The sequence below is a fragment of the Alligator mississippiensis genome, chromosome 4, assembly GCF_030867095.1.
Source record: "Alligator mississippiensis isolate rAllMis1 chromosome 4, rAllMis1, whole genome shotgun sequence".
NCBI lineage: Eukaryota > Metazoa > Chordata > Crocodylia > Alligatoridae > Alligator > Alligator mississippiensis.
This window is the reverse complement of record NC_081827.1, coordinates 103,072,735-103,098,177: the sequence shown is the minus strand read 5'-3', so window position 1 is coordinate 103,098,177 and position 25,443 is coordinate 103,072,735. Positions and strand designations below refer to the sequence as shown.

Below are 25,443 nucleotides of genomic sequence, written 5' to 3'. Positions count from 1 at the left end.
AGGGCTCTGCAAAGCTTCAGTCCCTGATTTGATTTGGCAGAGATTCAGCCCGATTCGGTGGCCGAATCTCCAAATCCTAATCAAAATCAGAGGACCCTTGGATCACTCTGAATCAAATTGAAACCCTCCGAATTGATTTGGAGAGATTTGGTGATTCAGACATAGACACAACCTTAAATGTTTTTTCTACATACCTCTAGGGCTCATGAATGCTGCAATGCTGGGGAGCATGGAGTATCCCACAGGAGCACAGGGGGCTCCCAGCGTGCTTGGCAGCAGACCCAGAGGTGGACCAGAAGCACTTCCGCTCTACTTCCAGGTCCACCAGGGAGCATGCAGGGGGGTCCCCCACGCCCCCCGTGGCTTGGTAACTGGTGCCTCCTGGGTCTGGGGGGGGGGGGCACCTGGGGTCCCCCTGTGCTGATCCCCGCACATTCCCCTGCAGACCTGGAAGTGGACTGGAAGTACTTCTGGTCCACTTCTGGGTTCGCCACTGAGCACATAGAGGGGCCCCCCGACACTCCTGTGGGACACTTCATCCACCCCAGCACTGCAGCATTCACAAGCTGTGTCGGTACCTTGAAGTATGTAAAAAAAAAGGTTTAAAGCTGCGTCTATCTCCGAATCGCGGATTCTCTTCAGATTTAGATCAGGCCGAATCAAATCAGGGACAGTGATCCGAATCAATGAATTGAATCACTGTCCCTGATTTGGGCCAAATCCGAATCAAGTAGGGCCCACTTTGCACACCCCTACAGAATGGTTCCACATCCTTCTTTTATGACCAAGAGATGCCAGGCAGTGTCTGGCAAAGACATGGTATGTGCAGCAGAGAGAGGATGGAGCAAATTAGGAAGGGTCAAAGAACAGTTCTCTCTCCAATTCACTCCTTTCCCCACATGCCCTTTGTACTCCTTTTGTCTGTGTCCACCAAAGGAGGCAGGGAGGTGGTGAAAGGAAGATTGTCCATGGCCCCCAGGTGGTAGGTAGCATACTTCCCAGCAGGTTTTCTATGCAATCAAAGTGGTTCCATGCCATCTCCAGCCTGTGCTCTGATGGCACAGTTGGATCCCCAAAGGGCATCGGTATTTCAGTGGTCAGTGTTTGGCTGAAGTAAGGTTCTCCTTCTGACTGTGAACTGCATATGAGAGAGGGACAGAAGCTTTAATGGTTTCTTGTTGAGCTCTCACATGGCCATTGTTATTTTTCAGTGAGATGTAAGCCAGCAGCACCATGAAGGTCAGAAATGCCCAGTTTAATTAAAAACCACTATCTCCTATTCTTTGTGTAGTTCATTTCTGGAGAGAAATGCTTCTCTTGTTATGAAGTCTGGGTGCTGGACAGAGCAAAATGCGTGGCACTTCTTTTTGAAAGAGAGACAGCAAACAAAGCCAGTGGCACATGACTTGCAGTGCACAGAGCTTTTGGAGGCATTCGGGGGAACCTCATGAGAAAAGCCCCAGGGCACCTTAATAGGAGCAGTCAGATAGAGCTGCTGACAGACACTTGTCCTATTCCACAGCTCCTTGCCTCTCAGGAGCCATCACATTTAGACAATTAAGGAATTTTTATACATTAAACTAACCCTACAGGGAGCAGCAGGGCTACACACTGACTGAAAGGTTCTTTTGAATTATTAAGATTGCCACGGGTGAACCAGGGTAACCTTCAAGTTAAGCCCTTGGAGTCTCTTTCTGTTTGATTATAGCAAAACCCACCACCCACCAGCCTCCCAACTTCACACAGCTGTGGAAGTGAGAAGGACTTTCTGCTACATTAAAACTCTCTCTCTCTCATGCTGTCAACTGCTGAAGGAGGCCTGGTATTTTTCTCTTGCTCCACTTCCCTGAAGTGTCCTAGTGCTTTGTTCTAATAAGCAGAAAGGAAATGCTGTTAACAGTCTTGCCTCTAGGTAGTGATACAGGAGAGCTGCATGGATCAGAAATGGTTTACTACCTGTCGATCATAAACCTCCTTTTTATCTGACCCATTTCAGTACAACAAACGTATCACCGCATCTTACTGTCTCACCTAAATGTTATTTTCATGCAATCTCTTGAAGCTACTTTGGATGTGTATGGCATAATATACACAGTACTAAGCAAATTGGCCCCCAAATCACACATTTAGTCACAGACAAAGCCCAGTTCCTTCCCCTGATTTTCCATTTTTGTAACTATTCTACAGATGTTGAGGTCCCCAATAACTATGCTATGTTATTAAGTTTAATCAAAACGTTCCTAATTTACTTGGCTTCTTTGTTTGAATAGGCTCCCTCTCTCTTCATGCCTGTGTTTATCAGCTTATTTTGCAGAGCAAAGCAAAAGTTGTGCTGTAACCAATAAACTGCTTGACAGTGCTGGCCTGGGATTTACTACTGAATTGTTCATTCTTGCTCTCTGCCTAGTGAAGCCCAGCAAATTACAGAAGGAAGTGGGGTGAAGTGGATATTATAGTGGATGTGCCTGGAATATTGTAGAGGAAGCAGCAAACAGAGTGCTGAGAAATCTAAATACAAATGATAATAATAATAAAGTTTTCTCTACATTTTAAAAAGAATACCTTTAAAAGCCAAAACTGTTGGGCAATTGAAAAGCCTGCTGATTTGTATTGCTCTTTACTAATAGTTCTGAGTAAATATGTTTTTGTTTGATTGTAAAATTAAACAGAGTGCTGGTGAAAGGAGCCTGATTTATGGGCGTAGAGATTAAAACACTCTATTACAGCCACAACAGGTATAGGAAAGAGTTATTGCTGCTTTTGCTTCACACCAGGCCTTAAAAACCCTGTCTTTACAAAATGAAATGCTGACTCCATTAAAAATCAATGGCAATTTTCCCATTGACTTCATTGGGGCCAAGATTTCATCCAGTCTGTTATTTCACTTTGAATATAGTGGATTGTTTAACCCAAGACCACGATCATGTTTCTTGGCCTCCATTATCTAAAAAAACAACCTAATACTTTCATCTGTCTTATTTCTGTGCTACTCCATTTCTCACAATAAATAAAAATGGGTATTTCAAGGCTTGTAGGACCATATAGAGATAACACCAGCTTTTAAAACAGATTTAGAGTAATTAAACCCAAGTGAGCTAAATTGGAGGAAACAGCCTTTTTCAACCATGAAAGCCTGCCAGGAGACACCAGTGCATGTACTTTACAGAGAACTGATAAAGGCAAATCACTCCAGATAGCACCGCCAAGGAATATCTTATGGAGCACACGGTGGCTAAATGCCAACCCTTCTGTTCTAATAAAGCTCAGGATAGAAAGTAAAACACTTATTCTGCACAGTGACAAATTTTTCTAAAGTGGTATTTTTAATGTCTTTAAAATAAAACCCTCTGTTGCAGCCCTTGCCTTCCTGCTCATAGCTTTTAGCTCTCATTTCTCATAGGCAAACTGAATTCTTTTCTCTGTCACACAGGAAGATGCAACTGTTCTGAATCTACAAGACCAAGTACAGACATTACATGTCTACCAGTATAAGTGATCAGAAACCAGTCTATACCCATAACAGAACAGAAGTCTGGCACACCAACTGGCTTAAAAATGGTGGAACCCAGGCTAAGATTTGCACCCTTCACGTCCCCCACACACATACATCAAAGGGCAAATGTGTGTTCTGTTCACTACCAATCTAAACTACACTGCTTACAGGAAACCATGCAACTTAGATCAATTCTGTGTCAGGCTTTTTAAACACCTGTACCTAGCCCAGCTTTTCATTACAATGGACAGATGCCTACATTAACGCATACAGTAGTTGCCTGTTTTACCTATGCTCCAGTTTGCTTGTTTATGGCAAGCTCCACATTTAAACATATACTCCTTTGCTTTGCATTTGGGGTTTTCCTTCCTACTGGCCAGCATATACCTACCTCCATACTCCCTCCAGAGGTGGTACAATCACCTACCCTGGAGGTTTTCAAGAGGAGACGGCACAGTCACCTTGCTGGGATCACCTAACCCCAATTGTCTTCCTGCCTAGAGCAGGGGGCGCTGGACCCGATGATCTGCAAGGTCCCTTCCAGCCCCATACAATCTATGAATCTCAATGTGTTTTTTCCAATATGATCCTTTCTGGATTTGGTGCCAAAGGCAGGCATATGCCTAAGGACTGTCTATAGCCCCAGTCCTGCATTCAACTCTCTGTACCCATGTGGAGCTCCACTGTATTCATTAGGACTCCCTGGACTGCAGGGACCCTCACTTGCTTGGAACAATGTGCTGGGTTGGGATTGAATGTTGGTAGAAAATCAAGATGATCTTGCGTCTCTTCAAAATATATTACAGGCTGCATTGGTTTCCCACGTGCTTACCAGAATGCAATTTGCAGCCTTTTCTTCCACATAACCTCTCTGATTTGGCCCATCGAAGTCTGACCTGCTGTAAATAAGGGCCAGGAGAGAGGACACAGCAGGAACAGCAGTTCACAACAGGATGCAAGAAAGTGCTAGCTGAAGTAGGCTGTCCCTTATACCACACTATCTTCTGGCATTACTGTGGACAACTTGTACCTCTGTGGATTCTCATGTCTCTCATTTCCACATCTGAGAAGGCTCCTCTGAGGCAAATCCTCAAGACTAAAACATCCTTTAAAGCAAACACACTAATAGATTAGTGGGGATAAGGACCCACTTAAATTTCCTTCTGATTACCTGAAAGACTGACTGAAAGCATCTAACAATGCTGGCAGCAAACTACTTCATTTTGCAGGGGATTGGGCTTGCTGAAAAGGAAGTTGCTGATTAAAAGGACAGACTGAGAAAAACTGTTAAATTTGGATGGGCTATTGCCCAACTTCAGCCTTTCCAGAGGCTTATACACGCAGGGTTATTACACTGAAACTGTAGTCTCTTACCAGTGATTGAATTTAAACAGAAATGCTATTATTGAATAATTTATTATTTATGTCATTAAATAGTCTAACCCAATCAAGAGTTTTGCATGGTGCCACTGTGTAGTGCAGAGAGCCTCCAATCTTATTAGGAATCATTACTGTAGCATTCATAAATCAGGACAAAAATTGCTAAGATGAACATAGTAAATGATTTAAATGTAAAAGTCACAAGGAAAAAGGACCCAGAAGTTAGAAGTCCCTCAGGAGACCTGGGTTTTACTGCCCCCCGACTTTGATGTACCCTTGGAAAGTCACTTAGTCTCTCTCTTTGTCAGGCCCCATTCTATAAAATAGGGACATGCAACTTTCTCCATCTCATAGAAGTCCTGTGGGGATGAGCACATTAAAAACCGTGAGGTGCTGAGATACTGTGGGAATGAGGGCTAGAAAAATACCTAAAAGAGATGACTGAACTTTTTAAAAGAACATCTCACTCATTTGAGAGAGAGCAGTCCCACAGCATTGGTGAGACATATTTAAAGTAAAAGAAGTGTTCCCTTTATTTACTATAGCACCTAACACCTAGCAAATTGACTCTGACTCCATTTAGGCACTTGCAAGGTCTCTGGTGCTGTGATCCTAAGCAAAGAGGACTCTGTTAAAGGAATAAACCTGCTAAATACTTCTCTGTTGAGCTGTCACTTTGTAGAGAGGGTTCTTACACAAGCTAAAATTAAATAACTCCACTTCTCTCTTGAGTTCATTTCAAAACAAAGCTCCCACTTTGACTAAAGCTGGAGAAGTATAAACCCTGACATCTGTCCCCTGCCTTCATGTCAGAAAGTCTTCATAGTATCCCACCACCAAAACACAAGGATCTTTGAAAGTAGAAAGCCTTTTTTTAATCACTCTCATTCCCTGGTGGCAATGATGAATGTATCCCATGGCAGCAGGCAAACTCAAAACAGAGTCTTCGAGAACTAAGACTATAGACATCCTTCAGGTCGCACCTCATTTACAAGGGTCATCCCTTTTGTTTCTCCCCTGTAAACTGGTTTTAAACTACAAGCATGTGTCCTAGGGATGTTTCATCCTCCTTCAGCCCACTGCAGACCTACTATTAGTACCAATGTTATTCTGCACTCTGGTTACAGACGTCTGTACTAAACAATCACTGCATAGTTATTTCTCATTAACTATGTGGTATAAGACCCCCTGCAAGCTGACTGATGGCTATTATTAGTCAAGAGCATAGGGATCTATAATCACCAGGTGGTTATTCTTTCATAAATACAATGTAAATATCCAGGTCTCTACCCTGATGGGAAGCTAATAATTTGCTCCTTTGATTGCTTTCGTACTAAAAGTTTATCAACAACAAAGCCTGCTATGACTTCTCAAACCTTTCACATGAAGCAGGAAAATGCCAAATATCAACCATGAAGGGCAAATGATGGGAAGGGATAACAAAGAAGTAAGGCAGAACTAGATACCTGCCTTGCCCAAACAAAAATGTACCCAATTCATTCCATAACTAATTTGTCTTAACTGGGAGGCTCCCACCCCAACCAAACAGTTCAGTTTTGGAAACAAAATAAATAGACAATAGGGCTGGTAGTCCTATGGGGGAAGTCAGTGTGGGGGACGGGACCCCAAGGAGACGTCAAAAGGCAGGAGAAATAATGTAGAGTGCAGTAAGAGGAGCTGGAAGGAAGAGTCAAAAGCAGTTATTTTTCTTTGAAAGGCAATTTTTTTTTCAGTAGTCTGAAAGTCTTTTGTTTACATTTTTAATAAGAAATTTCACTCCTGCAATAACAACTTGAGGACAAGTCCAATTTATTGGCCTCTGGTTACATCCTGGACTATCATGTTCCAAAGTGCAAGAGCAAAGATTTTACTATCATCACCCTGGTTTCCAGGCTCTGTTTAGATACTAAAGTGATGGTGGAGATGGTGTCATCCCAGAATATGGTTACTACCTTTGAAAAAGATAGCAAATGCCCAAAAGATTTTTGCTATAACAAGTGACATTTATACAGCATCTTTAATTCTGAAGAATTGCTTGCTGAGTAAATAACCATGTATTGGTCTCATCACAACAACAATCCTTGCGTTTACAAAGAGCCCTAAAGTCAGGGACTTTCCCATATTTCAGATTAAATACCAATTAAAAGAAAAGATATCCACATTGTGGCTGACTGGGCTGGGAACTACCACCTTCACTCATCCATCATCTACTATAATCGCTCCAATTTCAGTCTGACCTAGGAAATTTATCTGAAAGGGGTGGAATTGATAAGAAGGCCAGTATGCTCAAAGGAGCAGAGGGACCCTGTGTCAGGGGGATGCAATGTCCAGCTCAATAATGATTTTAAGAACATTAAAAATAAGTGCAATACTTATACCCCTTCACACCCTGCATTACTAGAACGTGTAACCCTATAACCTCCACCCAGGAAAACAATATCAGTACATTAATTAATCATCTGGGCAATTAATGAGGAAAGTGACCTCCGATTTCCAAGTCTACTCTCCGCTACCGGTGAATTGACAGTGACGTTATCTTCTCTGGGACTAAGGTAGCATTTTGCCATTTCTGAACCATGCTGATGGCTCAGAGGCAGAAACAAACAATGTATTCATCCAACCCAACCAGAGATAAACACTGCGCCTGAAATGCAGCCTACAATTGCCACAGCATTGTGAAGACTGCTGCTCTCCCTGTATTCCCTATGGGTCTCTCTCCAGAAACATGCAATATTCTAGTACTGTATCAGGAAGTGCAAAAAAGGCTCCTTTAAAGGCACAAGAGATGAGATGCATAGGTAGGGAATAGTACCCTTTTTTAACCTGCGAGTACCCTGGGTCTTCCAGAGGCTCTAGCAACATTTGCATATGTGAATATATAGGAGACTTAATTATTCCACCTCAACTTGTAGAAGTAGCACTTCTGGGATAGAAGCTGAAGTGAATGTTATTGTATGGTTTATTTGGAGTGGGCAAACTTGTTTTGCTTTATTCTCAGCTGACTTAGCTGCTTTGAGTTTTTTGAAAGCTGGATTCAAAGTCAGATATGAGGGTCTTTTTATTCCACTTATAGACTTAAAAAAAAAAGGTGGGGGGAGGGAGAGAGGGAGGGACAAAAACTACTAATGAAAAATATATTCCATGTATCAGGTGGCTATCTATCTGAGTTAGCCTAGCTTTTCTAAAAGAGGCAAGGAGGGTGTTATTTTTTCCTAATAAAAAGTATGGTTTATTACTGCTCAACTGCTTTGCCATTAAATGCAAATACTGTATATAGCACAGGGTAACCAAAAAACACACAAGGAGTCTAATTTGCAATTGTCTTTTCCATTTCTACCTAAATGGAAAAGCAGGTAGTGATATATTAGAGTAACTTTGGCTTCAGTTTGCACAGGTGTAAAAGCTGTAAGATTACAGAGAATCAGATTCAAGCCCTCTCCTTATTCTACCCCAGCGGCATCAGTACCCATCTCAGACTCCCGAAGGACTTGACCCCATCATATGAATGGTAGAAAGGGGAAGGTGCATTTGTTACGGAGAGGTCAGCCATGGCAGCACTTATCCTTTCTCCAGACCAGAAGGAAACCATGGTAGCTGAAGTTATTTGGGAATGCAAGTGAATTAACAAGCCTTACATGAGGTTTGGTGTCAGAGGTTCACAAAGATTTAGGTCAACTCGTAATTAAATTAAGTCAATTTACTCACTCCTAGGTCCAAGACGGTCATCCTGTATACTTCTCTTTGTATGGCTGCCTGACCGTTCTTGTGGTAGGAAGAGGAGATGCCCTCTCCAACCCAGTGTCTAACATTTTCTGAGTGAATGGAGAGACTGCATGGTCCCCAAGACTTCTTGGAAGATCCTACAAGTGAGAAATGTCATTCTGACTGATGTGTCCCTTTGGGAAGGGGATGGAAAATGCTCTCTTTTTAGATCCTGTTAACATCTTTCAGAACTGGGGGGGAGGGGGCGAAAGCAGGAAAGCATATGAAGGGGGTTTATAGTATTTATTTCACTTAATGAAATGACTAGTTAAGACTATATACAGTTGGATGGGCCTTTATTAACTAGTCTAAAGACTGTTATGCTGGAGAGCTAGCACTGTAATGACATTTCCAGAAACACACTGTATCTTAAGTCTATATTACCCAAGTGGAAGTCATTATAAAGAAAAGAAACCTTGACAGAATTACTTGCCCTCCCAACCCCAAACCTTCCTGACCATACAGCTCTAGATCATCAGGAGAAAGCAAGTGATACAAATATAGAGCTGATGCTAAGTTACTCTATTTACAAAGTCCTGCTCTACCAAACAGGGTGAATGTATGGGGGGGCTTCCCATCCTTTCCCCATGTGATTAAAAGGAAGAAAAAAAATTGTGGAGATAAGTTATAAACTCGTTATTTTAGCAACAGGTATATAGAAAGGTGCAATTAGTTTATACTTTTAATCAGCTATCTAAGCTCCCATGATTTTTCTCTTCCCATCACTCAGGTGGAAGGTGGGGGGTGAGTAGCAAAGTGAAATAATTCCCTTCCTTGCCCATTCAGACTCTCTCCATGCTAGAGAATCTGATTACAAAATTGCTTGCCATTTATCTCCACCTGCTTTGACAAATGCCCTGGTTTGCCCTCTCCTCTCCCATTTCCACATCTCATTGCAGATATGACAAATTCACACATTTGCATCCGTTTCTCATGCATGCTGCTTTCAGTTGCAAACATCTGATAGGAAATCTAAGCACTCCCATTTTTCCTTGGACCAGATTTGCACTATTAACTGCTCTCCCCTGATTTCTTTAGAGGAGATACAGAAATTGCCAGTCAGGCTATTCTCATTATAGATATATTGTACTGATTACTGCTGCATCCATATATAGTAGAAACTTCTGCAGGTACAGGCATATATATATGTACCCATCTCATATACAAACACGCTTCTGCAGTGCATGTATACAGACAAAGACACACGCTATAGGTACTGTGCAAGTGTATAATACAGATAGATACCTTTTCTTTCATCCCTCCCAGAAAAAAAAAAAAAACTGCTCACAAACAATATATTTAAAAAAAGCCAACCCTACCAAACCAAAACAAAAACAAAACCCCTCACACACAGGCTTTGTATTTTGCAGCTGAATCCCGTTTCCACTCACTCCCTTACCTTTCCTTAGGCTGTTAATCCAGTGGCTTTGGACCTATTTTCTTCCCTTCCTGCACACAAACTGCAAGTCCCTTCTGCTTCACATTCACAGCACACTAACAGGATTCAGCGTCATCCCATTCTGCTGGATGCTTATCACCCTATTGGCCAAAGCCAGACAGTAAATTCAATTAGGCTCCTCCTTATAACTATATTATCATTGGAGCAGGATTAATAATTTAGTAAAACAACTAGTGTGCAGGCTCCGTGTCCCAGACTTTTGTTCTCCACCCCTGGCAGGCTTTTTCCTTTTCGAAAAAAAAAAGAGGGGTGGGCAAGGAAACCAGATTGCGTCACTCTTGGGCAAGACCTTCCAGGATAGGGAAAGGGAAAGGGACCCTGGATTCCTCACTCTGACTCCCTTCTTCCTTCCCATCCCCCAGCTGTGGTTTCCACTAATTTGCCTTGTGCAACCATCCGTAGTCCACGATTTGCCTCTAGACTGGCCAGACCACTGCCCTCAACAGAGTGAAGTAAAGCATGAGAAAGGGAGATGTCTGCTGAGACTAAAATGTTATGAAAAATAAAGCTCTTCTGCAGAAAGGGGTTTGGACAAAGAAACAATTTATACTGTGATCCCTTCTGCTCAACAACTAATGCCTTGCTTTTCTATCAGTTTAGATTTTCAAGGGATGAGAGCTTATTTCTCATTATATTTACTCCTGTGAAGAGAGACAAGATAGCTCAGGAAGGTCAGTGCCTACTTGGAGTCCAGCCCTCATTGAAAGAGAGAGACAGAATCTGTTGCTCAAGCAAGTGACAGCCTGACAGTGCTGCAGGGGGCAGAGGGGACTCCTGCAGAGATATGACATCTGGTTAATGAAGAGGCAAAACCACAAATTCCCATGAATACACCAGACCATATGGTGAAATTTCAGCTTTCTCTATGCAAAATTCATAGTGTTTGCCAGGGATGAGTAAAAAGAAAAAAAATTAAAATGCATCGTTTCCCATAAGGAAACAGTTTTGCCATGACTAAAACCTGCTTCTGTCCATCTAGGAATGGGAAGGCTGCAACTGTAACATTCCTGAGCAGTATAGTCTCTGCTAAAATGACACAGCCCATCTCTAAATGCCACACACCTAAAATTTTACATTACAGGACCCATCTTCAGGTGCCTAAGTAAAATGGCAGCATGCCCACTGGTTCAGGACCTGTGGCATGAGCCTCTCTCTCCTTATAAGTGAGTCAACACGGAGTCAACTTGGAAGACAAAATTGCCACTACACATTAGTGTAGGCCCTGCATATAAGGAGTAGCTCATCTGCGCTAAGGTTGGTTTTTAAAAAATTAAAGTGTGGAATGAGGAAGCCTTTTTTTCTTCCTTTTTAAAAAATGTTCCTGTGCTATAAAGTCACTAACCCCAAGTTCCTGGAACGCCCTTCATAGCCTGCATGCCCAACAGGTGTGAATATTTACTCCACATAGGGATATGTTGCTTTGTGATAAATGTTTCTTTCTCCATGGCCAGTGTTACTGCTCTTTTCCTTCTGATGACATAGGGCTAGATGAGGCTCTTGAGAGACATGAGGCACTTGCCACCTCCTAGACTTCTGAGCAGGCTACCTTCACAATAGTCCAATACCTTAAAATGAGAAATGCAACTTGGGAACAAAATCATCACTATGCCCTATACACAAAGCATAGTGGTGTCTTTAAGACTTGGGAACGATTCCAACTCCACTCTGCAATAAGCCACAGAGGGTGTGAAATATTGATTTCCAGGCAGGATTAAAAGGGTTTTTGTTATTTAACTTTTCTCTTTTATGAAAGAGCAAAGGTGTCCTTTCTCCCCCAGAAATGATTCACAGAGATTTGGGCCCAAATAATTCCTCTTTCTTCTCACCATCATCCATTTGCACCTTTCTGGGCTTTCAAGGACTTTTGTGTAAAATGCACATCTTGAATTATGTACTTAGTGGTAGCTGCAGAACGATTAAATTAACCCGCAAGGCGATCTGCCTGACTTCACTCAAAACTCAGGGTGTTTTAACATAATTTATTTAAGAGATTTTAAATTATGCTTGCTTAAATAGCAAAAAGGGAGCAAGAATTAGGTTGTTGCCATGGCAACAGGATAAAGCTGCTCAAAATTCAGGAGGTGCTTATAGAAGGAAGCACTGCAATGGGGAGCTCCAAGGGATGTATATGGCCCTTGGTTATCAAATTAATTCCCAGTATCAAAGCCTCTTAGATGAGATGCTTAATAATCAGGGCTAAAGTGCTGGTTAGAAAGAGCACAAGCCAGCTTTCCTGCTACTAATGTGAGTTTAGTTCTGGTGAAAGGTGCTTCATTGGGAGCTCTTAGGAGTGCCAGATTCTTTCCGATCACTGAACAACTACTAAAAAAAAAGGCAAAGGACTGGTGCAAAATATCCATCTCTCCCACTCCCTGGCCTCACACCTTAACTCTAGCCTGGAGACTACTTCATCTTGAGGATTGATGCTGCACTGCTGTAGGCAAAGGAATGCTCTCACTGCCGTCAACCTGAGCGGGTTTGGAGCCTGGATGAGAAGAACTTTATTGACATTGTTCCTCCCATGTTAAATCTTTGCTCTCATTTCAGCCTATTCCACTTGCTGCATTCAAGCCTTCCTCCTTAATCACTTCCTTCCCCCTTGATGAAGCACAAAACAGCACCAGGCCAGATTTCCCTATGTTCAGAACTGGGGAGGGGGGAAAGAGGGAAAGATAGACAGATGGACAGACAGACAAGATACTGGAAAAGCTCTGCTCTTATTAGGCAGCTAAGTAAAAAACAATTTTTCAAAAGAAGCTCAGCAAACAAGATGCTGAGCATCTGTTGAAACATCTGGCCCTTGTGCTTTTTTCCATTCTGGCCAAATAGTGCTGGTCAAGAGCTGGCTCTTAACATATTATGCCTAGGAAATCTCTTCTAGTACGGTTTTCTTTCTCCAATTAAAAGACCATGGTTAACTTGCTTGCTATCATTATGGCTATTTAATTATAACATTACAGTGAAGCGCAGAGACCCCACTTAGGGTTTGGTCTCCATTACACTAAACATACTGTGGGGAGGGGAAGGAAAGGGGGAAAGCAATGGAAAAAAACCCCATAGATCCTTTCTTGATGATCTTACAATCTCAGTTGTCAGAGAAAAGCAGAAGCACTACAAAGGGACACAGGAGACAGAGAAAGCAAGGAACAGAATGGGGAAAGGAGACCTTAGGACTGTATATCCCCAAACTCTCAGTGTAGCTTTTTCCAAAACAGCCTTTATCCTGCAAGCTATTCCATGAACACTACCACTTGTGCTTAAGTGGATCCTCAGGATCTTCAGAGGGGCTGTCTGTGCAGAGATCACTGGTGGGTTCATGGATTTTAAGATCAAAGGGATCATTGTGAGCATTAGGGCTGTGTGAAGCTTCAGGTGGCAATTCAATTTGGAGGAGACTCGGCCCAGTTCGGTGGCTGACTCTCCAAATCCAAATTGGATCAGAGGACCAATAAAAAGGTCCGAATCGATTTGAAGCTCTCCAAGTCTTCGGAAAAGATTGAGAGAGCTTTGATGATTGGGGCTGTCCCCACCTGCTGCAGCAGGGAGCTGGAGCCAGACTCGGAGCTAGTAAGTAGGGGGCAGGGGAGGGGGTGCTGGAGGAGGGGGGAGGGGACTATGGGGGGACCCCTGCTAGGCCCCATCCCCTGCCTGCTCCCTCAGCCTCACCTGCCCCCATGGCTGCCCTGCCTGCCCCAGCTCCCAGTGCTTTAAAAAAAAAAAAAAAAAAAAAAAAAGCCATGATTCACTAGTTGCTGCCAGGCCGGGGGGGGGGGGGGGGGGGGAGCAATCCCTGCTGCCGCCCCACAGTGTGGGGGGTTCTTCACAAGCTCCCCAATTCCCCCCCTTGCCCAGCTCCCCATGCCTGCCCTGCCTACCCTAGCTCCGGCCCTAAAAAAAAAAAAAACCTGAGAAAAACCCTGGGACTCACGGGGCGGGGGAAGCCCCAAGTGCCAGGAGCTAGGGTGGGTGGAACAGCCATTGCTGGGCTGGGAGAGTGGGTGGGAGATGGGCCTGGCCTGTGGGATTTGGAGATTCAGCAGCAGCCGAATCTCCAAATCAGATTTGGCCGAATCGATTTGGGACAGTGATTCGAATCACCAAATCAAATCACTGTCCCCCGAATCTGCCAAATCCAAACCTGAAATGAATACTAGCCATTTTACACAGTCCTAGTGAGCATCTAGGTTGACCCCCTGCATAATGCAGACTGCAGAATAACCTAGTAATGTCATATGAAGCCTATATGGCTTGATAAGATGGTTCCTAGGTAGAACTGCATTCTCCCCACCCACAGAAGAATAGTATATCATTTCATAGTGATTTCATCAAAAGGGCTCCATAGAAAGTGAACAAAGCTCTGCAGAAGTTACTCTAGAAACTGAGATAATTTCATTGATAATTATAGTCATGTAGGAGTGATGTTATAGCCAGGATGGTCTAGGAAGTGTGCAAGAGACATGGATTTTGGGGTAATATTTTTTATTGGACCAGCTGCATAGCTAGGAGAGATTTTGAACAAGCTTTTGGGGACAGAGTACCCTTCCTCAGGTCTGAAAACCTCAGAAGGGGTACCTTATACCTGAGAGCTCGTCTAAAAATCTCAACTACACAGTTGGTCCAATAAAAGATATCATACTTAGAAATCCTTACCTAGTGCACAGATAGTTATATCCTTTCTACTGATTAAATAAAAAAATCCTGGATAATATCAGAGTTATAGTGCTTAAGTTCTAGAAGATAGTTCAAAATCCATTTACAGGAATATTATTTTGTGTATTTTTTTTTTCCTACAAGGATTGCCAGATGTTATTGTGATACTGCCTTAGAGTCCAAGTCATGGTTCAGGTCAGTGCAAGGCGCTGTACAAACCGAAAAAAAAAAAAAAGTTTCTGCCCCAAGGAATTTATAATCTGAGTACAAAACAGGACAACACAAGTATAGACAGATGGTAGAGCATGAAGGAACACCTTCACATCAACACTTACCTAGGCAGTGCCAAGTATGTGGAGACATCACAGCAAGGACGATATTTGAGGTGGAATTTGAAGGTGGGTAAAGAGCTGGCTCAAAGATGTTTATGAGGAGCTCCACTCACGTACGACTATCAGAGAAAGTACAAAAACGATTGAAAATTAAACACGTGGGTAAAGAAAGCTGGTGTCATTGCCCAATATGAGGCAAGAGTTGACACCTCAATAGCAAATGAAAGAGGGTAGGCACAGGCTACAGAAAGTCACCCTCATCAAAGCAAGAGGGGGGAAAAAAATGATGCAATTGAGATATGAGATGATTAGAGCCTGGACAAGAGTTTCAGCTGAAAAAATGGACAGAAAAGATCATATCAGAGATGTTATGCAGAAGTAATCTGCCAGATTTAGACAAAGTTGGGATGTCAGGAATTTGGGAGCAGGCCAAGCTGAAGATGAAGGTTGTGGGCCTGAGTGACAGGGAAGATGGTGAGGTTATTCAAAATAATTTAAAAAAAGGTAGGAGGAGAGCTTTAGGAGGTTGGGGGGAACAGATTGTGTTGTTATCTGACTTGACCATGTCAAGTTTGAGTAGACAGAAACTCATCCAAAAGGAGTGCAAGAGACAGAACAAGCTTTCAGTTTAGACAGAAAGAGACAGGTGAGCAACAGAGAGGTATATCTGTAAATAATCAACACTGAAATGGCAGTCAGATTTATGCAAGTGAAACAAGGTGTGGACGATGAAGAGAAGGAAGCAAAGGATAAAGCGCTATGAAATCCCCATAGGAAGTTGGAGGATATGAGGAGGGTCTACTTAACACAGTGAAGGAACAATTACGGTTGCAGGAGAACAAGAAGAAAACATGGCCTGTAGTGTGTTAGCCAGCTAACAGACTGAAGACTAGGAAGTTGGGCTACCGGTTCTGAGCTCTGGCCAGAAAGAGGTCATTAGTAAGTCTAACAGAAAACTTTTTGGCCAAAAACTGTTTTCTACTAAATAATTATTTATATTTATGATTGTCATGATTGTAGAGAAAGCATTGGCCTTCTATAGATATCTCATTTTGTGCTGAAAGTTTTTGAGCAATGTCTTTCTGCACAAATTCCTCTGGAAACCTTAAACAAAAGTTGTTGTTGTAGCAGCTTAAGGTTTTCATTGAAGATTTCCATGGGAATAAACTTGAAGAAGCTCTAGTCCTTAGGTAGGCTAGTGACAGCCATTTGAATGCAATCGCAGGAGCAGAAGCCAGACAGAGAGAGGAACATCAACCAGGTAGCTCATTGAAAGAGTTCAAAGACAAACTGGAGATGGGTGGTGTAACAGTAGTTGAACAGGCAAATGGAGTCAAGAGGTTTTCCCTTCAAATGGGAAAAGCTAAATATAAGATTGTGTTGGAATAGGAAAGAACCAGAGATTAAGGAGAGGTGTATGAGACTAGAGGTAAGGGGATGGAATAAGATTGGCCACCGAGAAAAGAAATTCTCATGCTGGACTACTGCAGCACTTTTTTAAACACATGCTGCACACATACTGTTCTCTGTGAATCTATAAGAGCAGCTGGGGCATCTTGATGTTAAGGCAAGCAGAATAAAAGTTGAGAAACAGAAGACAGGGAGGGTGTCCACATGTGACACTACATTGCTGTAGGAATGCACTACAATGATTAGCATCAATGGGCAAAAACCATGATGCCACAGCTACTTTGCTATAGCAATGCACTCCCTCATTATAGCATACTGCTACAGTGACATAGCAGCTAAAAATAATCATGCGTGGCCACCACAGCACAGTACAGGTTGTTACTGTGCTGGCATTTAGTACTTCCAAAAGGAAATACTAAATGATAGCGCAGTAACAATGGCACCATATGGCCACGTGTAGACGCACGTAGGTGAATTAAAGAGGGGAGGGACGAGTGGGAGGGAAGCTAATGTAATGCCATGGCCTTGCTGAATTCCTTACCAGGACATCAGGAGTACTAGTTTTACCAGTAAAGTGCCTAGGTACGAGTTAAGTTGCTTAATATGGTTAGATCAGGTTGCCATCCAGAGTCCAAAGTAGGAAAGGGATGGATTCTTTACTCTCAGAGGAACCAATATCTTTTGCATTCAAACACAATTGTCCCCAGATGACACATTACTCCCCCATCCAACCAGCCACAAGATGGTTTCCTGTGCCCTCAGACACCCTTGTTACCATGAGAACTTTTGACCTCATAAAGATCCTTGGAGACTTCTTTGCCATCACACTGTTAGTCTGGCAAGAGTCCATTAACAACTTTTCTGATGCCATTTATTTCAATACCAGCTTTTCCTAACAAGTTTAGAAGTAAAAGTAATTTTTCCCCTCTCAGAATTTTAACAAAATGATATCATAAACCAGCTAGATTTTAATCAACATTGAAAAAAAAATATTTACACATACACATTTCCATAAATCTTTTCAGGGATACTCCACTGAAGAACCAAACTTAAAAATATTTCAGCTTTTCCTTCAACAGGACACCTGGGATATTCTGTGAAAGAAGTTTCTAATTCCACGTTTGGCTTTTCTCCAAACTAACCTGGAGAGAGAGAAATTCCTCCTGGGCCACCTTATTTCAGAACAGCCAATTACTTAGTGGTCTGGGCACTAATTTGGGATGCAGGAGACCCAGATTTAAAGTCTTGTACTATACAGAACAGGGAGCTCTGGGTCTCCCACAAGTTTACTGGCTAGTCCGCAGTGAATTTCTTTAGACCTCTTCTTCTAACACTGTTCCACTACGTATACATTATTAATTGTCAGGCCAATGACCGATTCTATAACCCAATGATTATGGCATTTAGCCAAGACATGCTAGATTGAGGTTCAAGTCTCTGGGCTGAATCAGCCAGAACAAGAACTTGAACCTGGCTCTGCAAAGCGAGTGCCTGTTGCCCTGTTGGCTAATGTTGGGCTAGAAAGGCAGGAGGGAGGTGTTTTTTACCATCTTATGGAAATTCAGAAATTTCATCTGTCCCGAGAAGCCTTTCCTAAGCAACGTTTTCTATGAAACCAGCATGCAACCTCAAAAGTTTTGTTTCACCAAATTGATATTATGACCCAAAAAATTCCCAAACATTTAAATTCAAAATTCTCCCAGTAGTTTGAACAATTAACCGGGTAGGCAACATCCTAGCAAAGCCACACCACTTTTTATTGGAAAGGGTACTCTGTATTATAGTGCATTTAGTGTTGTTGCAGGCACCTGGCAAAAACATCTGGTCTAAACATAGTGCCATGCATCAATTTTGGAATGGCCGGGCAAATTTAAGGGAGGGACTGAAAGGAAAAGGGGAAGCAGCAAAACCAGGGTGAAAGGGGGACACTACCTACCATGAAACATCCTATCATCTAAGAATGATATTTCTGAGCTGAATCCTAGGTCAGCTTGTCTTAATCACTGGAGCATCCCTGGATTGCATGAAGCACCTTGAAAGCTACAAATTGGTTTATGCACTTGTGGGACCCAATTCTCATCTTATACTCATCATCAGAAACAGGGCCAGCTCCACTGAAATGAAGGGAGTTATACTAATGCCTTTTACCCTGCACAAACGAAAGCAAAACCGGTCTCTGCACCTCTGTAGGCTAGCCATGCAAAAGGGGACACTGCAGCTGAATGGGACTTACCAGGCAACATTTCACAAGGAAAAGGATAAACATTAAACAACGATGATGTGGTCAACTGATTTGCTACAAAGAATGTGCTCAGAAACAGCTCCTGCCACATTCAATCATTTCTTTGGATCCCTCCATGCTCTCACACTACCTCTTTTCCTCTCTGGTTGCCAAGCAACTACAAAGAGAGCTAGTGAACAAATGAGAAGAATCAGCCTAGTAGTAGATTCCTTGGGTTCCCCCTTTCCCCCCTTTCCTTCCTCCCCACATGCACAAGTACATAACAACACGGGAGTAGAATGGCCTTAGCACGAAAGGGAGCACCTCTGGGTGAATCGCTCCTTTACTTTAGCAATAATTGAGACACCTCTGCACAATGTGCATACAAGCCAAAAATAGATTTCCCCCACAGACCCTGAGCCAGCACAGCAAAGCCATGAATTTAAAGAGGAACAGCAGTGGAATACTAACCAGCCTCTAAGTTATTACCCAGGGCGTTTCAAAATACTGAAACACCCAACATGTAGATTTGGAGGACAGCCTGGTTGGGGCAACGTTGTCATAGCTCAGCGACTTCTGTTGCTTCTTTTCAGGTATGAAAGGGACTGAAATTCAGCACTAGTGGCCACCAGTGTGACTGACCCATGATATCAGCCCTGGTGTTTTGTCCAAATGCAAACAGTAGGAAACAGTTCTGTGTTTACAGCACCATCTTTCAGATCTTGCTTTTGGCCAGATGTCTACAAACCAACAGAAACTTAGGTCCTCTGAGACATGAGGGTGGTTCAAGCCCAAGGACGTGAAACAGAATGGCCCGCTCTGCTCTTTTGGGAGTCCTCTACCCGACTCAGGGCTCCAAGACATATCTACACAGCAACCTTACTGTGCCAGGCAGTGAAGTCCTCAGACATGCTGCACTGTTCTCCGTGGGCAAACTCCCAAACTGGAAGAATGTAGCTGCATTTGTATTAAAGTCACTCACAGGGCCACTGTATTATCTCAGTTAACATTCATCTAAGCTATCTGTATGAATGATGGTAATCCTTCCTCCAAAGTTAGTCCTTTATTTTTGCTCTTCTCCGAATTCCTTTCAGTTCATTAATAAGTTAACTCCTACCAAGGTGCCCAAAACTATATATTCCAGATAAGGAGTCACTTCAGTTCCTACCTTCATAGCATATCCTACTGCCATAAATGGCATTTATTGGCAGTGTCTACAAAATCTGAGAGTTAAAAAATGAGCTACAACTACAGAACTAATTTTTTTTTATTAATAGATGCACTTCTTCCATGGCTGGGTTGAAATGCATATGTATGGGAGTATGGAAAAAACTGGTTGTGCCAATGCCAGAGTCGTACCTACTTTGTAGATATAATAAATAGAGGGGCTTATGTTGCTAAGGCTGCAAATCTCATATTTTGTACCTGCATCATAGTCTCTAAAAGAAATCAGATTTGAAGTTTTTATAAGGTAATGATTGGTCTATAAAGCACAGTGAAGTGCTGTATAAAGATACTTGAGCATGCTTGTGTTACAGAAGCAAAACAGTCACATTTACATGGTGTTCCACCTCGACTAATTTACTCTGACTCTCAGATAACAAGACTCTGCTTCTGCTCTTTGAGGCAGCATAGGTATCCCTACATGGGACTGCATTGTGCATTTCAAACTTACCCCAAGAAACATTAGGAACGAGCAGTCTGATATGCTCTTCTGGTTTCTTTGAAACCTGTGGCTTTATCTAGGAAGAAGTGAGTCAAGCCACTTCTACTCCAGGGAATCCCATTTAAGGCACTCAAAAAAAGTGCAAAATCGTACTGAATGGGAACAGAGGTGTGTTTTACAGCCATGTTGGAGATGCTTTGTACTGGTGACTCCACATGGTGCATGGTTATTGAGGATAGGGGCCCATCGTCTCAAATTAATTCATATTCTTTGTTTTTGCTTCCATTCTCCATAACACAGCTTGAGAAAGGCTATGAGCCAGAATGTAAGGCAGCCTGTGAGCTTTTTGGCGCTCTTACCAGTCAATGAATATTTCCTAATTAAGACATGACTTTTCTGTTTATGCTTTTTGTGGCCTCTGTTTTACTGTCCTATGAATGGTTTCATTTGCCTCCTATACTGTTGGGAGCAAGTTGCCTTTGAATACAGCGGTTACTCACCCTCTCCAGATTGCTATTTAAAAGACTCCCTTAGGATATGTATATTCAGAGTTCTTTCATGATCATTTTTCCTTTGGAAGCTCTGGTTCTAATTCTGACAAGTGAAGACTCTGCTGGACACACAGAGGTCTGCCAAGGTACCTCCATCTTGCCTTGGGTTGCTGCTTCTGGGTTCATCTCCCACATGTAGATCACTCCCAGGCTGCGGCATTACTTGCTGCTCCAGCTTCAGATAATACAGAACCTCGGGACATCGATTGTCTGTAGTCTTGTTCTGATTGGCTGGTGGGAGCATTTTGGTGATGTCACAAATACTGATCCCTAGGCAACAGTGCATGGTCACACATTTATCATCACACAGAAAAGTATATCCCTATAGCTACTGGATCATTATTTTTTAATAAGAACATTCCATAAAATGCTTCTATATAATTTATTTCCTAGTTTTTTAAACATTATTTCTCCCCAAACCATCAGAGTGATAGTCTTTTTAAAATTCCACAAGTTTTAGCTTCCCAAGTCCATCGTCCCATTTCTGTTCTTCCCTTTGAAACCCTGCTACAGCAACAGCAATAAAAACAAGATAAAGTCTGGCCATGTAATTTAGCAACACTAAAAAAGTCAAACTGTGCTGCCCTAAAATGGTCCTTGACTCTTGGAAACCAATGTAACCATTTTTTTCAAAGTTTCTATTCCATCTTCTGATCTCAGATGCCAAATTTAAAGGAGGGACTAAAAGGAGAAAGGGGAAGCAGCAAAACCAGGGACAAAAGGGGACACTACCTGCCATGAAATATCCTACTGTCTATAAATACAGTTCCTTTCTACAGTTCCTTCAGCTTTTACTTGCTAGAGTATGTAATGGGACTATCAAATGATTAGCCTTCGAGTATTTAAATGGTACAATCTCTAGTGAGGAAGAGGAATTACTTGCTGGGTGTCAGGGTGCAGATGTATACATTTGAATTTCCTCTAGTTAACACTAAGAGGGAAACTTAGAAAAATTCTACTGGATTCATAATGGCTTCCAGAGCAAGGCAGTAAATGTTGCAATGCTTAGAATTTTTTAAAAGGAGATTGAACACAAAAATATAAAAACAAAGACTGAATGGGTTCTCCCAGGCTACCGATTCCAGTCCTTTGTGTTTTCAGATAGACATTTGTCCAAAAAGGCCAACAGGAACACTCATTCTGGCCTCTAACACCACAGGTACAAAGCATCCTACAAAAATTAATAAATAAATAAATAAAAATTTTAAATGGTGTGCGCTACTGGTAAAGAGCAGGTGAAACAAAGCAGCCATTAATGTGTGTTAGCCATTGAATGGAAGGAAATGTGTTAAGTAAAAATATGCTCAGATAATCCCAGGAAGGAGATGGCATCCTGCACTACACAGAAAGATGAGAGAGAGAGAGAGAAAACCAGCAACCCAGTTTTGGCCAAGGAAAAAAAATCCTGTCCCTAAATTTAGTGATGGTATTGACCCTAAATGAGAGAACAAGATCCACCAATACTAATACTTCTCAGTCTGTATTAAAAATACCTACTTACTAATACAGCCTAGAGTTGCAGTAGCATTTTTCACTGCTGCATCACAATGGTGGCTTATGGCCATGTATGACCAAGCAGAACACGCAAGTTCCTCTCTTCCCCTATTGCCTGCAGTCCATGAACCCCCATCTTATAGCAGAGGTTCTTGTTATTATAATAGTCCCCAAGTAGATGATTTTGTACTTCAGACCATTAAAAACTTCATATTGTTTCATTCAAAAAAGCTATTTATCTAACACTCAGGGACAATCTTGTACCAGTCAGAAGACTAAGTCCAATCTGAACTTTCCATGAGTGTAAATCATTTAATCAGTTAACAGTTATAAGAACTTTTGGCTGCTATGGGCCCAGGCTGGAGTCCAGCTGGTTTCCTAGATTTTGTTGCCCATCCCATGAACTATTCATAGGATCATAAAATGGGAAGGGATCACCTGGGTTTTACTCTGTTCCCTCCATTTTGGCTATTATAGGCAACTGTGGCATATAACACTTTCCATGGTCCTTTAATAAACTGAAAAACTCCTTTCACACGCTTCCCCTTTTAAACTTTTGAAAAAAACCCCCATGCATCTAGCATTTAAACAAACAAGATAGATGCCTCTCTCTCTCATAGTTCAGGAACAAAATGAGCAAATGACACTGCCCTAACCCTGCATCTTTACATCATATGCAGATTATCAGCTTGTGATCACTTCAGAAGATGTAAAAGCAGAGAGTGTCCTACAAATCTCAGTCAGGGAGAGGCTATCCTTTTTATCTGAATTTGTTTTTATTTTTCTATGTTGAATCAGGTGCCTGGTCTCTGTTATTTGATCCAGCATATTTTACTGCTTGAATCAGCTCTGATTAAAAACAAAACCAAAAAAGACAGTTTGGGGATGGATTTTCTTTCTTCCCTTTGTTTCTAGTTTTGCTCATCTTATGCACAACTTGTCCCTTCCATTACTTCACTGATCTCCTTTCCAATCCAATCCTAAGGGTGTCCCAGGTTTTTTGTGACTTGCTCAGAAGTCCTATGTGTTCCTTTAGGATGCAGGTCTCCTCACAGGCCAGCTTCCCTTTCTTTAGGTCCATATGCATCCCTGAAATTTGATGCCAAATGCTTTCAAACCAGGAAATGGAGACCTCCAGCAGAGGCGGATACATGCTACCCCTGAACACAGCAGGCCAAAATTCTGTGGCTTTTGCAACACCTGTTCTGCTTTCCATGAACACCACTGAAGCAACCTCTCCCCCTGTAGCTCTCAATGATCAGCAGGAATATGAGATTTCGATTAATATAAAGTTACAAATGCAGACTTAACACCATTCAGTCTTGTTCTCCGCAAAGTCTATGAAACTATTACATTTTTCCTTTTTTTGGATGAAAACTGCAATGATTTATTTGGACTGAAGCTGCTGCTTCATACATATTTAGTAGATCTGTTTATATACATTAAGCAATGTGCGAAATCAACAGGCATAGAACCTTGCTGAGAAATTGCCTTTCTATTTTAATTAAGTAAATCTTTTAATTTTTTTACTGAAATTATAGGAAGTGAAAGTTAAAAAAAAAAAATCAGCAGGAACCACTGTGGGGAACAAATTCTGTGCATTTTAATGAGTTGTGACATACCAGTGAGGCCTTTATTCTTTCAGGTAATTTTAGTGAAAGAAAGCTTATTGATGATCACTAGAAGGAGAGGCTGTCTCCTAGGTTATGGTCTTTCAGGAGGCCCTTCACCTGACATAGGGGAAAAAGCCTTCAGGTCTAGGGAATGAAGGAAAAAATCTCTTTTGTCTGGAATCCACAGAAAGTGAACAAACAAGTCCTAAGGTGCAGAGTACAAAAGAAGACAGCACTTATCTTGTTATAATGTCCCATGCTTAGCGACACACATCATAATAATCAACAGGGGCAAGTGGGAACTTCACCACCAAAAACAAGTTTTTCCTCCAGCATTGCTGGCAGTAGGGATAGATGCACACACGAGCAGAATTATTCCATTCTGTGTTCCTTCTGTTTTGTTTCAACTGAGGACTCATCTGTTCACAGTATTTAAAGATCCCTTTTAAGAGACATGTGAAATCTGACAGATGCAGAACTACTTTGAACAACAAAGATTTCCTGAGTCAATTAAGGAGAAGGGAAACCCAGGGATTCATTTACTGAAGTTCAATTGTTACTGTATGCAGTGAAGGTTAAAATATCAGCATGAACCATAGGGAAGAGGTGAAGGTGAAGGGATGAAGAGCTGTTCATTAATCATTTGTTCTGTGCAAGTGAGCCCCACGGCCTTTATGTGATTATACTAAGAGGAAGTTGTAGTTATGAAAAAGTGGGCATGGATTAGATATCAGGGAATGAGACTAGATAATTGATGGGGATCTTTCCTCTAGCTTACTGATTCTCAACCAGGGTACTGCAACACCGTGGGGTGCATTGAGATCCTTTCAAGGTGTGTCATGGGATGTCATGCCTTGTGAATCATGTTTGTACACCTAACAAGATAAATCTAATGACTTCAAATAAGAATCCATAGTGTTAGACATATTTTAACCTGTAGTGGTCTTTCTGAGTTCCTTGCAACAGAAAAATCGTTGTATTATTTTTCCATTGTCAAAAAAGGAGTGAAAACTAAGAGCGGGCATTTTCTGAGAAATGCTTCAAGTCTAATGAGGGGTGCATTGAGCCTAAAAAGGTTGAAGACCACTGCTCTAGCTCTTCCTCCACTCAGGGGAAGCAAGTAGGGGAAATGGACAGACAAAATGAGACAGGGACTATGAAGTCACAATATTAATGAATAGATCTATAATCAGAAACGCAACACTTGGGCTGAGAGAGATCTCCAGTTAGAGATCCAATTCCAGTCTCCAGCTGGAGACTTGGAGGAAGAATATGAAACAAGTTTTTCCCCCCAAGGTAGGTATAAATGTTTTCATGCTTAGTAGTGGAAGGGGCGGGGGAATAATGAAAATAGCTTTAGAAACCATCAATGACTGAGTGGTAAGATTTTCATCTTCATTGCTGGAAGAAAA

At 42.0% G+C, this 25,443-nt stretch overlaps 1 protein-coding gene across 2 annotated transcripts in view; it reads right to left on the bottom strand.

Annotated features, from left to right (window-relative positions):
• The window catches only part of SYN3 (synapsin III), a 377,511-nt gene that overhangs the window by 297,132 nt on the left and 54,936 nt on the right, over positions 1–25,443 (bottom strand). The window contains exon 1 of one of the 2 annotated variants that reach the window (XM_019489296.2): positions 10,035–10,250. The exons of the other annotated variant lie outside the window; for it this stretch is intronic. The gene's annotated coding sequence lies outside the window, so the exon portion shown is untranslated. Of the gene's footprint in view, positions 1–10,034; positions 10,251–25,443 lie in introns of those variants that run through there. 2 annotated transcript variants of the gene reach the window in all.